The following is a 12,104-nucleotide window of genomic DNA, read 5'->3' on the forward strand; positions in this document are numbered from 1 at the left end:
TGTATCGAAGGAATTTCTGGTATCGCAGGCTTTGAAGGGGTTGCGCAGAGGTAGGGTGGAGGCGGATAGTAGAAGGCCGGTGTCGTTTGCTTTGCTGGGCTTGTTGGGCGGTTCATTGGCATCGGTATGTCGTTCTTCAGATGAAATGGATTTGTTTCGGTTGGCTTTCTCGTTGGCGTTCTTCGGAGCATTTAGAATAGGTGAGTTGGTGTCGCCAAGTACTAAACAGGCAGGGGGGCTGAGATCTGGGGAGGTGAGCCTTTTTGCAGATCGGTTGGAGGTATGGTTGCGTAGATCAAAAACTGACCAATTAGGGAAGGGAAAACTGATAGTTTTGTTCGCTCTCCCGGGGTCGGTCATGTGCCCAGTAGAGTGCATGCGGGGTTTTACAAAAAACAGGGGGTCTCCAGATTTGCCTTTGTTACGTCATGTGGACGGGTCGTTCTTGTCCAGGTTTCAGTTTGGAGCTGTTTTTAAAAAATGTTTGACGGCGGTTGGGGTTGCGGCAGGCTCATATTCATCTCATTCCTTCCGGATTGGCGCAGCAACGGAAGCAGGGCGCTGGGGGTTGGATGATGAGGGGGTGAGGCGTATTGGTCGTTGGGAGTCAAAAAGGTTTAAGTCCTATGTCCGCCCCCATATGTTGTAATTTTGTTGTTTATGCTTGCAAATGTTATATGGTGGTGCCTAACTGTGTTTTCCGTTTCAGATTCGCCTCCTTGTCTGGTGTGGTTGATGGGTCATTCGTACGTGCACTGGGGGGCTTTGAGGGCGGACGTCCGCCCGGATGGTCGCCAGTTGCGCATTCCGCGACAGGATGCGGTTGTGCATTGGCTGGGGTTTAGAGGTATGTCGTGGAACAGGGTGTTGGCGGAATTCCAGACATATGTGCGGCTTGATAGGGTTCCGGAGGTTTTAGTGTTGCACGTGGGTGGGAATGACTTAGGAGTCCGCCCTTTTCGTGAGTTGGTGCGGGATATCAAACATGATTTGTTGTGTTTGTGGGTATCTTATCCCAAGTTGGTGGTAGTGTGGTCGGACATAGTCCCAAGGAAGCATTGGCGGTTAGCTAGATCGGTGGAGAGAGTCAATAAAGCTCGGATAAAAGTTAACCGGGCGGTGTCCCGTTTTGTGGCAAAGAACGGGGGCATTTGCGTGAGGCATAGGGATTTGGAGTCAGGATTGGGGAATTTCTGGAGGAGTGACGGGGTTCATCTGACCGAGGTTGGCATTGATATTTGGAGCTTGGCTATAGCAGAAGGCATAGAAAGGGCGGTGGTGGTGTGGAGGAACTCACAGGCTTAAGGTGGTCAAGGCCTGTTTCGCGGTGGCGGGGGGAGTCCTTGAGGCCAGTCAGTACAAAATGGTGGGGGGGTCGCATCGGGGGTATGCGTCCCCCAAAAAAGGTACATGGTTGAAGACTTCATCGGGTGTTATCCCTTTGAAGTGGTCTTCTGGTAGAAGGTATGTCACTTGAAGGCTTCATCGGGTGTTATCCCTTTGAAGTGGACTTCTAGTGGTCGGTATATCACTTGAGGGCTTCAACGGGTGTTATCCCCTTGAAGTGGACTTCTAGTGGTTGGAGCCATCTGCAGAGGTGAACGGTGCTTCCGAGCTGGTTTACGGCTGGAGGTAATTAGTGGTTTGCAGATGGCTAATTCGGTGTGTTCTTGAAAGGAACATCTGAAGGGGCTTCAAGGACTTCCTCTGCTCGGGTTAATGTTAACGTTTAATTGTTATTTATGATTCTGACCCATGTTGGGTCATGTGAATTATTAGGAGGAATTCTCTGGTGGATTCCTAACTAGTTATCCGAATGTTTCGGATTTAAATTGTTTTTATAAAACTGTGAAATTAATAAACGGCTGCTGTGGCCATTTCACATCCAACCTCGGTGTCATGTGTCGTTACTAAATGGGGGTGGGGGATAGTATGGTTTAAGGTTAACACACGACTCTACCTAGGCAGGTCAAGAAGAGGCTGGACGCAGCTGCAGGCTTGAGGGAAGCCGACATGACCGTCCTGGTAGGGAAAGGGTTAATGTTAAGAGGTGAGGGAAAGGTGAAGGAGCTGAAGGAGGGACGGGGAGGAGCTAGGGGGGACGGGGGGGCCGTTACTGCGCTTCCCGCTGTTTCTCGGCATTGAGCCGGAAGCAGCGGGAGGAGTAATACACAAGAAGCAAAGCTCCCACCCTCCCACCCTTGTTTTGTTACTCCTTAGGTCTTCTGTACGTCCGTATATGAGCGTTGTGTTTTATTTTGTGTGTTTATTTAACATGTTTTTCTTTTTTCCGGAGTAGGTTCTGTTGTCATGGCAGCTGGCGGGGGGAGTCCTTGAGGCCAGTCAGTACAAAATGGTGGGGGGGTCGCATCGGGGGTATGCGTCCCCCAAAAAAGGTACATGGTTGAAGACTTCATCGGGTGTTATCCCTTTGAAGTGGTCTTCTGGTAGAAGGTATGTCACTTGAAGGCTTCATCGGGTGTTATCCCTTTGAAGTGGACTTCTAGTGGTCGGTATATCACTTGAGGGCTTCAACGGGTGTTATCCCCTTGAAGTGGACTTCTAGTGGTTGGAGCCATCTGCAGAGGTGAACGGTGCTTCCGAGCTGGTTTACGGCTGGAGGTAATTAGTGGTTTGCAGATGGCTAATTCGGTGTGTTCTTGAAAGGAACATCTGAAGGGGCTTCAAGGACTTCCTCTGCTCGGGTTAATGTTAACGTTTAATTGTTATTTATGATTCTGACCCATGTTGGGTCATGTGAATTATTAGGAGGAATTCTCTGGTGGATTCCTAACTAGTTATCCGAATGTTTCGGATTTAAATTGTTTTTATAAAACTGTGAAATTAATAAACGGCTGCTGTGGCCATTTCACATCCAACCTCGGTGTCATGTGTCGTTACTAAATGGGGGTGGGGGATAGTATGGTTTAAGGTTAACACACGACTCTACCTAGGCAGGTCATGAGCCTCACCGTCTTATATAAAGTTCAGACGGAACTTTGCACGTGTCATAGTGGAGCCCTCAGGATTCCAGAGCCAGCTTTCTGACATCATAATGGGGCCTCAGAGATAAAAGCCTGGGCCCAGGCAGTGTTGGTCAGTGCTGCTCAGCAGGCAGCACTGGACTGGATTAAAGCTAATACAAGTTGTGAAGGAACAAGGGGTGGCTGTGGGAATGCACTTACTGCTGCTGCTGCTGCTGCTGCTGCTGCCAGTATTTGCACGGCAGGAGGGCATTTGGGCGTTGCCAAGAAGGCGTTTTTATGTCGATTCCTCCTCTTTCAGCACTGCATTGTGGTGCAAGCAAAAGAAGCAAATCCTGTGTAGCTTCCTCTCCGGCCTTTATTCACCTCCCGCTTAGTAGCTGTAAATGTGTGTGAGCCTGCAGGGCCCCATGGAATTGCCTAGGAGTAGGCTGAATCGCTGCAAGGGGTGAACAGCAGTATTAGGCAGGCTCGGTCAACGCCAGGCCCATTCGGGTTATCGCTTCTCGGCCTTTTGGCTAAGATCAAGTGTAGTATCTGTTCTTATCAGTTTAATATCTGATACGTCCCCTATCTGGGGACCATATATTAAATGGATTTTTAGAACAGGGAGATGGAAATAGAGCTTGCTCTGTCCACTCCACGCATTGACCTGGTATTGCAGTATTTCCAGGACCGGTGCACCCTTCCCTTATGTGTTTACTAAAATCAGATTCCAAAAGTGCTATTTGTGTTTGCTATTGTTTTTGTCTTTCTGATGGGATCTCCCCTTTTAATCCCATTATTTCAACACCTGTTGGACAATGCATGAGTGATAATGAGCTCATTGATTAAATGCAATTAATGAATAGATTGCCACCTCTTGTTGTGTGTCGTCTGTGTTTCTGTGTTTCCGGCATTTCACATTGGAACAGCTCATTCACCTTCCTTGTCTTCTCTCCGCCCTCCCTTTTAGGTAAGTTAAAGAGCTGCACCTGAGCCAGCCACTGATTGATTGATTGATTGATTGATTGATTGATTGATTGATTGATTGATGCAGCACCACAGTCAAATAGTGGAGTGGAGTAGGGGAACAGCAAACAGCCAATAAAGCAGCCCGCCCGCTCGCCTGCCCGCCACAATGGACCTACCTGTGTACACTAGATGGATGTGATGGAATGTACTGTCGTCCCTACATTTCAAGAAGAAGTAAGAATTGCAGTTGCAACAAAGCCTTGCTTGCCTACAAAGAGAGCAGCAATTTGGATTTGTTACTATGTTACCTAGAAGAATAACAAACTGTGCAAGGATGGAGGTTGTAGGAGCAAGGAGAAGTTGTCTGTAAAGTTGGTGGATGCCTATTTTCCATTTTGCAGTCCCTTGTCTCCCTCTTGTGGCCTCCTGGAGGCAAATAAATGTGCAAAAAAAAGACAGCCTGGCGGCCGGCTGTTGCAGTGTTGCCCTCTCAGGCAACACTGAGTGACTGACTGAGCCTCACCGTCTTATATAAAGTTCAGACGGAACTTTGCACGTGTCATAGTGGAGCCCTCAGGATTCCAGAGCCAGCTTTCTGACATCATAATGGGGCCTCAGAGATAAAAGCCTGGGCCCAGGCAGTGTTGGTCAGTGCTGCTCAGCAGGCAGCACTGGACTGGATTAAAGCTAATACAAGTTGTGAAGGAACAAGGGGTGGCTGTGGGCATGCACTTACTGCTGCTGCTGCTGCTGCTGCTGCTGCTGCTGCCAGTATTTGCACGGCAGGAGGGCATTTGGGCGTTGCCAAGAAGGCGTTTTTATGTCGATTCCTCCTCTTTCAGCACTGCATTGTGGTGCAAGCAAAAGAAGCAAATCCTGTGTAGCTTCCTCTCCGGCCTTTATTCACCTCCCGCTTAGTAGCTGTAAATGTGTGTGAGCCTGCAGGGCCCCATGGAATTGCCTAGGAGTAGGCTGAATCGCTGCAAGGGGTGAACAGCAGTATTAGGCAGGCTCGGTCAACGCCAGGCCCATTCGGGTTATCGCTTCTCGGCCTTTTGGCTAAGATCAAGTGTAGTATCTGTTCTTATCAGTTTAATATCTGATACGTCCCCTATCTGGGGACCATATATTAAATGGATTTTTAGAACAGGGAGATGGAAATAGAGCTTGCTCTGTCCACTCCACGCATTGACCTGGTATTGCAGTATTTCCAGGACCGGTGCACCCTTCCCTTATGTGTTTACTAAAATCAGATTCCAAAAGTGCTATTTGTGTTTGCTATTGTTTTTGTCTTTCTGATGGGATCTCCCCTTTTAATCCCATTATTTCAACACCTGTTGGACAATGCATGAGTGATAATGAGCTCATTGATTAAATGCAATTAATGAATAGATTGCCACCTCTTGTTGTGTGTCGTCTGTGTTTCTGTGTTTCCGGCATTTCACATTGGAACAGCTCATTCACCTTCCTTGTCTTCTCTCCGCCCTCCCTTTTAGGTAAGTTAAAGAGCTGCACCTGAGCCAGCCACTGATTGATTGATTGATTGATTGATTGATTGATTGATTGATGCAGCACCACAGTCAAATAGTGGAGTGGAGTAGGGGAACAGCAAACAGCCAATAAAGCAGCCCGCCCGCTCGCCTGCCCGCCACAATGGACCTACCTGTGTACACTAGATGGATGTGATGGAATGTACTGTCGTCCCTACATTTCAAGAAGAAGTAAGAATTGCAGTTGCAACAAAGCCTTGCTTGCCTACAAAGAGAGCAGCAATTTGGATTTGTTACTATGTTACCTAGAAGAATAACAAACTGTGCAAGGATGGAGGTTGTAGGAGCAAGGAGAAGTTGTCTGTAAAGTTGGTGGATGCCTATTTTCCATTTTGCAGTCCCTTGTCTCCCTCTTGTGGCCTCCTGGAGGCAAATAAATGTGCAAAAAAAAGACAGCCTGGCGGCCGGCTGTTGCAGTGTTGCCCTCTCAGGCAACACTGAGTGACTGACTGAGCCTCACCGTCTTATATAAAGTTCAGACGGAACTTTGCACGTGTCATAGTGGAGCCCTCAGGATTCCAGAGCCAGCTTTCTGACATCATAATGGGGCCTCAGAGATAAAAGCCTGGGCCCAGGCAGTGTTGGTCAGTGCTGCTCAGCAGGCAGCACTGGACTGGATTAAAGCTAATACAAGTTGTGAAGGAACAAGGGGTGGCTGTGGGCATGCACTTACTGCTGCTGCTGCTGCTGCTGCTGCCAGTATTTGCACGGCAGGAGGGCATTTGGGCGTTGCCAAGAAGGCGTTTTTATGTCGATTCCTCCTCTTACAGCACTGCATTGTGGTGCAAGCAAAAGAAGCAAATCCTGTGTAGCTTCCTCTCCGGCCTTTATTCACCTCCCGCTTAGTAGCTGTAAATGTGTGTGAGCCTGCAGGGCCCCATGGAATTGCCTAGGAGTAGGCTGAATCGCTGCAAGGGGTGAACAGCAGTATTAGGCAGGCTCGGTCAACGCCAGGCCCATTCGGGTTATCGCTTCTCGGCCTTTTGGCTAAGATCAAGTGTAGTATCTGTTCTTATCAGTTTAATATCTGATACGTCCCCTATCTGGGGACCATATATTAAATGGATTTTTAGAACAGGGAGATGGAAATAGAGCTTGCTCTGTCCACTCCACGCATTGACCTGGTATTGCAGTATTTCCAGGACCGGTGCACCCTTCCCTTATGTGTTTACTAAAATCAGATTCTAAAAGTGCTATTTGTGTTTGCTATTGTTTTTGTCTTTCTGATGGGATCTCCCCTTTTAATCCCATTATTTCAACACCTGTTGGACAATGCATGAGTGATAATGAGCTCATTGATTAAATGCAATTAATGAATAGATTGCCACCTCTTGTTGTGTGTCGTCTGTGTTTCTGTGTTTCCGGCATTTCACATTGGAACAGCTCATTCACCTTCCTTGTCTTCTCTCCGCCCTCCCTTTTAGGTAAGTTAAAGAGCTGCACCTGAGCCAGCCACTGATTGATTGATTGATTGATTGATTGATTGATTGATTGATTGATTGATTGATTGATTGATGCAGCACCACAGTCAAATAGTGGAGTGGAGTAGGGGAACAGCAAACAGCCAATAAAGCAGCCCGCCCGCTCGCCTGCCCGCCACAATGGACCTACCTGTGTACACTAGATGGATGTGATGGAATGTACTGTCGTCCCTACATTTCAAGAAGAAGTAAGAATTGCAGTTGCAACAAAGCCTTGCTTGCCTACAAAGAGAGCAGCAATTTGGATTTGTTACTATGTTACCTAGAAGAATAACAAACTGTGCAAGGATGGAGGTTGTAGGAGCAAGGAGAAGTTGTCTGTAAAGTTGGTGGATGCCTATTTTCCATTTTGCAGTCCCTTGTCTCCCTCTTGTGGCCTCCTGGAGGCAAATAAATGTGCAAAAAAAAGACAGCCTGGCGGCCGGCTGTTGCAGTGTTGCCCTCTCAGGCAACACTGAGTGACTGACTGAGCCTCACCGTCTTATATAAAGTTCAGACGGAACTTTGCACGTGTCATAGTGGAGCCCTCAGGATTCCAGAGCCAGCTTTCTGACATCATAATGGGGCCTCAGAGATAAAAGCCTGGGCCCAGGCAGTGTTGGTCAGTGCTGCTCAGCAGGCAGCACTGGACTGGATTAAAGCTAATACAAGTTGTGAAGGAACAAGGGGTGGCTGTGGGCATGCACTTACTGCTGCTGCTGCTGCTGCTGCTGCTGCTGCTGCTGCTGCCAGTATTTGCACGGCAGGAGGGCATTTGGGCGTTGCCAAGAAGGCGTTTTTATGTCGATTCCTCCTCTTTCAGCACTGCATTGTGGTGCAAGCAAAAGAAGCAAATCCTGTGTAGCTTCCTCTCCGGCCTTTATTCACCTCCCGCTTAGTAGCTGTAAATGTGTGTGAGCCTGCAGGGCCCCATGGAATTGCCTAGGAGTAGGCTGAATCGCTGCAAGGGGTGAACAGCAGTATTAGGCAGGCTCGGTCAACGCCAGGCCCATTCGGGTTATCGCTTCTCGGCCTTTTGGCTAAGATCAAGTGTAGTATCTGTTCTTATCAGTTTAATATCTGATACGTCCCCTATCTGGGGACCATATATTAAATGGATTTTTAGAACAGGGAGATGGAAATAGAGCTTGCTCTGTCCACTCCACGCATTGACCTGGTATTGCAGTATTTCCAGGACCGGTGCACCCTTCCCTTATGTGTTTACTAAAATCAGATTCCAAAAGTGCTATTTGTGTTTGCTATTGTTTTTGTCTTTCTGATGGGATCTCCCCTTTTAATCCCATTATTTCAACACCTGTTGGACAATGCATGAGTGATAATGAGCTCATTGATTAAATGCAATTAATGAATAGATTGCCACCTCTTGTTGTGTGTCGTCTGTGTTTCTGTGTTTCCGGCATTTCACATTGGAACAGCTCATTCACCTTCCTTGTCTTCTCTCCGCCCTCCCTTTTAGGTAAGTTAAAGAGCTGCACCTGAGCCAGCCACTGATTGATTGATTGATTGATTGATTGATTGATTGATTGATTGATTGATTGATGCAGCACCACAGTCAAATAGTGGAGTGGAGTAGGGGAACAGCAAACAGCCAATAAAGCAGCCCGCCCGCTCGCCTGCCCGCCACAATGGACCTACCTGTGTACACTAGATGGATGTGATGGAATGTACTGTCGTCCCTACATTTCAAGAAGAAGTAAGAATTGCAGTTGCAACAAAGCCTTGCTTGCCTACAAAGAGAGCAGCAATTTGGATTTGTTACTATGTTATCTAGAAGAATAACAAACTGTGCAAGGATGGAGGTTGTAGGAGCAAGGAGAAGTTGTCTGTAAAGTTGGTGGATGCCTATTTTCCATTTTGCAGTCCCTTGTCTCCCTCTTGTGGCCTCCTGGAGGCAAATAAATGTGCAAAAAAAAGACAGCCTGGCGGCCGGCTGTTGCAGTGTTGCCCTCTCAGGCAACACTGAGTGACTGACTGAGCCTCACCGTCTTATATAAAGTTCAGACGGAACTTTGCACGTGTCATAGTGGAGCCCTCAGGATTCCAGAGCCAGCTTTCTGACATCATAATGGGGCCTCAGAGATAAAAGCCTGGGCCCAGGCAGTGTTGGTCAGTGCTGCTCAGCAGGCAGCACTGGACTGGATTAAAGCTAATACAAGTTGTGAAGGAACAAGGGGTGGCTGTGGGCATGCACTTACTGCTGCTGCTGCTGCTGCTGCTGCCAGTATTTGCACGGCAGGAGGGCATTTGGGCGTTGCCAAGAAGGCGTTTTTATGTCGATTCCTCCTCTTTCAGCACTGCATTGTGGTGCAAGCAAAAGAAGCAAATCCTGTGTAGCTTCCTCTCCGGCCTTTATTCACCTCCCGCTTAGTAGCTGTAAATGTGTGTGAGCCTGCAGGGCCCCATGGAATTGCCTAGGAGTAGGCTGAATCGCTGCAAGGGGTGAACAGCAGTATTAGGCAGGCTCGGTCAACGCCAGGCCCATTCGGGTTATCGCTTCTCGGCCTTTTGGCTAAGATCAAGTGTAGTATCTGTTCTTATCAGTTTAATATCTGATACGTCCCCTATCTGGGGACCATATATTAAATGGATTTTTAGAACAGGGAGATGGAAATAGAGCTTGCTCTGTCCACTCCACGCATTGACCTGGTATTGCAGTATTTCCAGGACCGGTGCACCCTTCCCTTATGTGTTTACTAAAATCAGATTCTAAAAGTGCTATTTGTGTTTGCTATTGTTTTTGTCTTTCTGATGGGATCTCCCCTTTTAATCCCATTATTTCAACACCTGTTGGACAATGCATGAGTGATAATGAGCTCATTGATTAAATGCAATTAATGAATAGATTGCCACCTCTTGTTGTGTGTCGTCTGTGTTTCTGTGTTTCCGGCATTTCACATTGGAACAGCTCATTCACCTTCCTTGTCTTCTCTCCGCCCTCCCTTTTAGGTAAGTTAAAGAGCTGCACCTGAGCCAGCCACTGATTGATTGATTGATTGATTGATTGATTGATTGATTGATTGATTGATTGATTGATTGATGCAGCACCACAGTCAAATAGTGGAGTGGAGTAGGGGAACAGCAAACAGCCAATAAAGCAGCCCGCCCGCTCGCCTGCCCGCCACAATGGACCTACCTGTGTACACTAGATGGATGTGATGGAATGTACTGTCGTCCCTACATTTCAAGAAGAAGTAAGAATTGCAGTTGCAACAAAGCCTTGCTTGCCTACAAAGAGAGCAGCAATTTGGATTTGTTACTATGTTACCTAGAAGAATAACAAACTGTGCAAGGATGGAGGTTGTAGGAGCAAGGAGAAGTTGTCTGTAAAGTTGGTGGATGCCTATTTTCCATTTTGCAGTCCCTTGTCTCCCTCTTGTGGCCTCCTGGAGGCAAATAAATGTGCAAAAAAAAGACAGCCTGGCGGCCGGCTGTTGCAGTGTTGCCCTCTCAGGCAACACTGAGTGACTGACTGAGCCTCACCGTCTTATATAAAGTTCAGACGGAACTTTGCACGTGTCATAGTGGAGCCCTCAGGATTCCAGAGCCAGCTTTCTGACATCATAATGGGGCCTCAGAGATAAAAGCCTGGGCCCAGGCAGTGTTGGTCAGTGCTGCTCAGCAGGCAGCACTGGACTGGATTAAAGCTAATACAAGTTGTGAAGGAACAAGGGGTGGCTGTGGGCATGCACTTACTGCTGCTGCTGCTGCTGCTGCTGCTGCTGCCAGTATTTGCACGGCAGGAGGGCATTTGGGCGTTGCCAAGAAGGCGTTTTTATGTCGATTCCTCCTCTTTCAGCACTGCATTGTGGTGCAAGCAAAAGAAGCAAATCCTGTGTAGCTTCCTCTCCGGCCTTTATTCACCTCCCGCTTAGTAGCTGTAAATGTGTGTGAGCCTGCAGGGCCCCATGGAATTGCCTAGGAGTAGGCTGAATCGCTGCAAGGGGTGAACAGCAGTATTAGGCAGGCTCGGTCAACGCCAGGCCCATTCGGGTTATCGCTTCTCGGCCTTTTGGCTAAGATCAAGTGTAGTATCTGTTCTTATCAGTTTAATATCTGATACGTCCCCTATCTGGGGACCATATATTAAATGGATTTTTAGAACAGGGAGATGGAAATAGAGCTTGCTCTGTCCACTCCACGCATTGACCTGGTATTGCAGTATTTCCAGGACCGGTGCACCCTTCCCTTATGTGTTTACTAAAATCAGATTCTAAAAGTGCTATTTGTGTTTGCTATTGTTTTTGTCTTTCTGATGGGATCTCCCCTTTTAATCCCATTATTTCAACACCTGTTGGACAATGCATGAGTGATAATGAGCTCATTGATTAAATGCAATTAATGAATAGATTGCCACCTCTTGTTGTGTGTCGTCTGTGTTTCTGTGTTTCCGGCATTTCACATTGGAACAGCTCATTCACCTTCCTTGTCTTCTCTCCGCCCTCCCTTTTAGGTAAGTTAAAGAGCTGCACCTGAGCCAGCCACTGATTGATTGATTGATTGATTGATTGATTGATTGATTGATTGATGCAGCACCACAGTCAAATAGTGGAGTGGAGTAGGGGAACAGCAAACAGCCAATAAAGCAGCCCGCCCGCTCGCCTGCCCGCCACAATGGACCTACCTGTGTACACTAGATGGATGTGATGGAATGTACTGTCGTCCCTACATTTCAAGAAGAAGTAAGAATTGCAGTTGCAACAAAGCCTTGCTTGCCTACAAAGAGAGCAGCAATTTGGATTTGTTACTATGTTACCTAGAAGAATAACAAACTGTGCAAGGATGGAGGTTGTAGGAGCAAGGAGAAGTTGTCTGTAAAGTTGGTGGATGCCTATTTTCCATTTTGCAGTCCCTTGTCTCCCTCTTGTGGCCTCCTGGAGGCAAATAAATGTGCAAAAAAAAGACAGCCTGGCGGCCGGCTGTTGCAGTGTTGCCCTCTCAGGCAACACTGAGTGACTGACTGAGCCTCACCGTCTTATATAAAGTTCAGACGGAACTTTGCACGTGTCATAGTGGAGCCCTCAGGATTCCAGAGCCAGCTTTCTGACATCATAATGGGGCCTCAGAGATAAAAGCCTGGGCCCAGGCAGTGTTGGTCAGTGCTGCTCAGCAGGCAGCACTGGACTGGATTAAAGCTA

The 12,104-nt window shown here is 47.6% G+C and overlaps 6 non-coding genes across 6 annotated transcripts; all 6 read left to right on the plus strand.

The window, feature by feature from the left end:
• Window positions 1-3,482: 3,482 nt before the first annotated feature.
• LOC142685970 (U2 spliceosomal RNA) lies at window positions 3,483-3,673 on the plus strand. The gene has a single exon (XR_012855379.1). It is a non-coding gene; the product is annotated as a U2 spliceosomal RNA (small nuclear RNA).
• Window positions 3,674-4,977: 1,304 nt separating this feature from the next.
• On the plus strand, window positions 4,978-5,168 carry LOC142685982 (U2 spliceosomal RNA). Its single transcript, XR_012855387.1, has one exon. It is a non-coding gene; the product is annotated as a U2 spliceosomal RNA (small nuclear RNA).
• A 1,287-nt stretch (window positions 5,169-6,455) lies between these two features.
• On the plus strand, window positions 6,456-6,646 carry LOC142685994 (U2 spliceosomal RNA). Its single transcript, XR_012855388.1, has one exon. It is a non-coding gene; the product is annotated as a U2 spliceosomal RNA (small nuclear RNA).
• Window positions 6,647-7,968: 1,322 nt separating this feature from the next.
• On the plus strand, window positions 7,969-8,159 carry LOC142686000 (U2 spliceosomal RNA). Its single transcript, XR_012855389.1, has one exon. It is a non-coding gene; the product is annotated as a U2 spliceosomal RNA (small nuclear RNA).
• Window positions 8,160-9,458: 1,299 nt separating this feature from the next.
• On the plus strand, window positions 9,459-9,649 carry LOC142686002 (U2 spliceosomal RNA). The gene has a single exon (XR_012855390.1). It is a non-coding gene; the product is annotated as a U2 spliceosomal RNA (small nuclear RNA).
• A 1,313-nt stretch (window positions 9,650-10,962) lies between these two features.
• On the plus strand, window positions 10,963-11,153 carry LOC142686003 (U2 spliceosomal RNA). Its single transcript, XR_012855391.1, has one exon. It is a non-coding gene; the product is annotated as a U2 spliceosomal RNA (small nuclear RNA).
• Window positions 11,154-12,104: the final 951 nt, after the last annotated feature.

This window comes from Rhinoderma darwinii (assembly GCF_050947455.1).
Source record: "Rhinoderma darwinii isolate aRhiDar2 chromosome 5 unlocalized genomic scaffold, aRhiDar2.hap1 SUPER_5_unloc_16, whole genome shotgun sequence".
Lineage (NCBI taxonomy): Eukaryota > Metazoa > Chordata > Amphibia > Anura > Rhinodermatidae > Rhinoderma > Rhinoderma darwinii.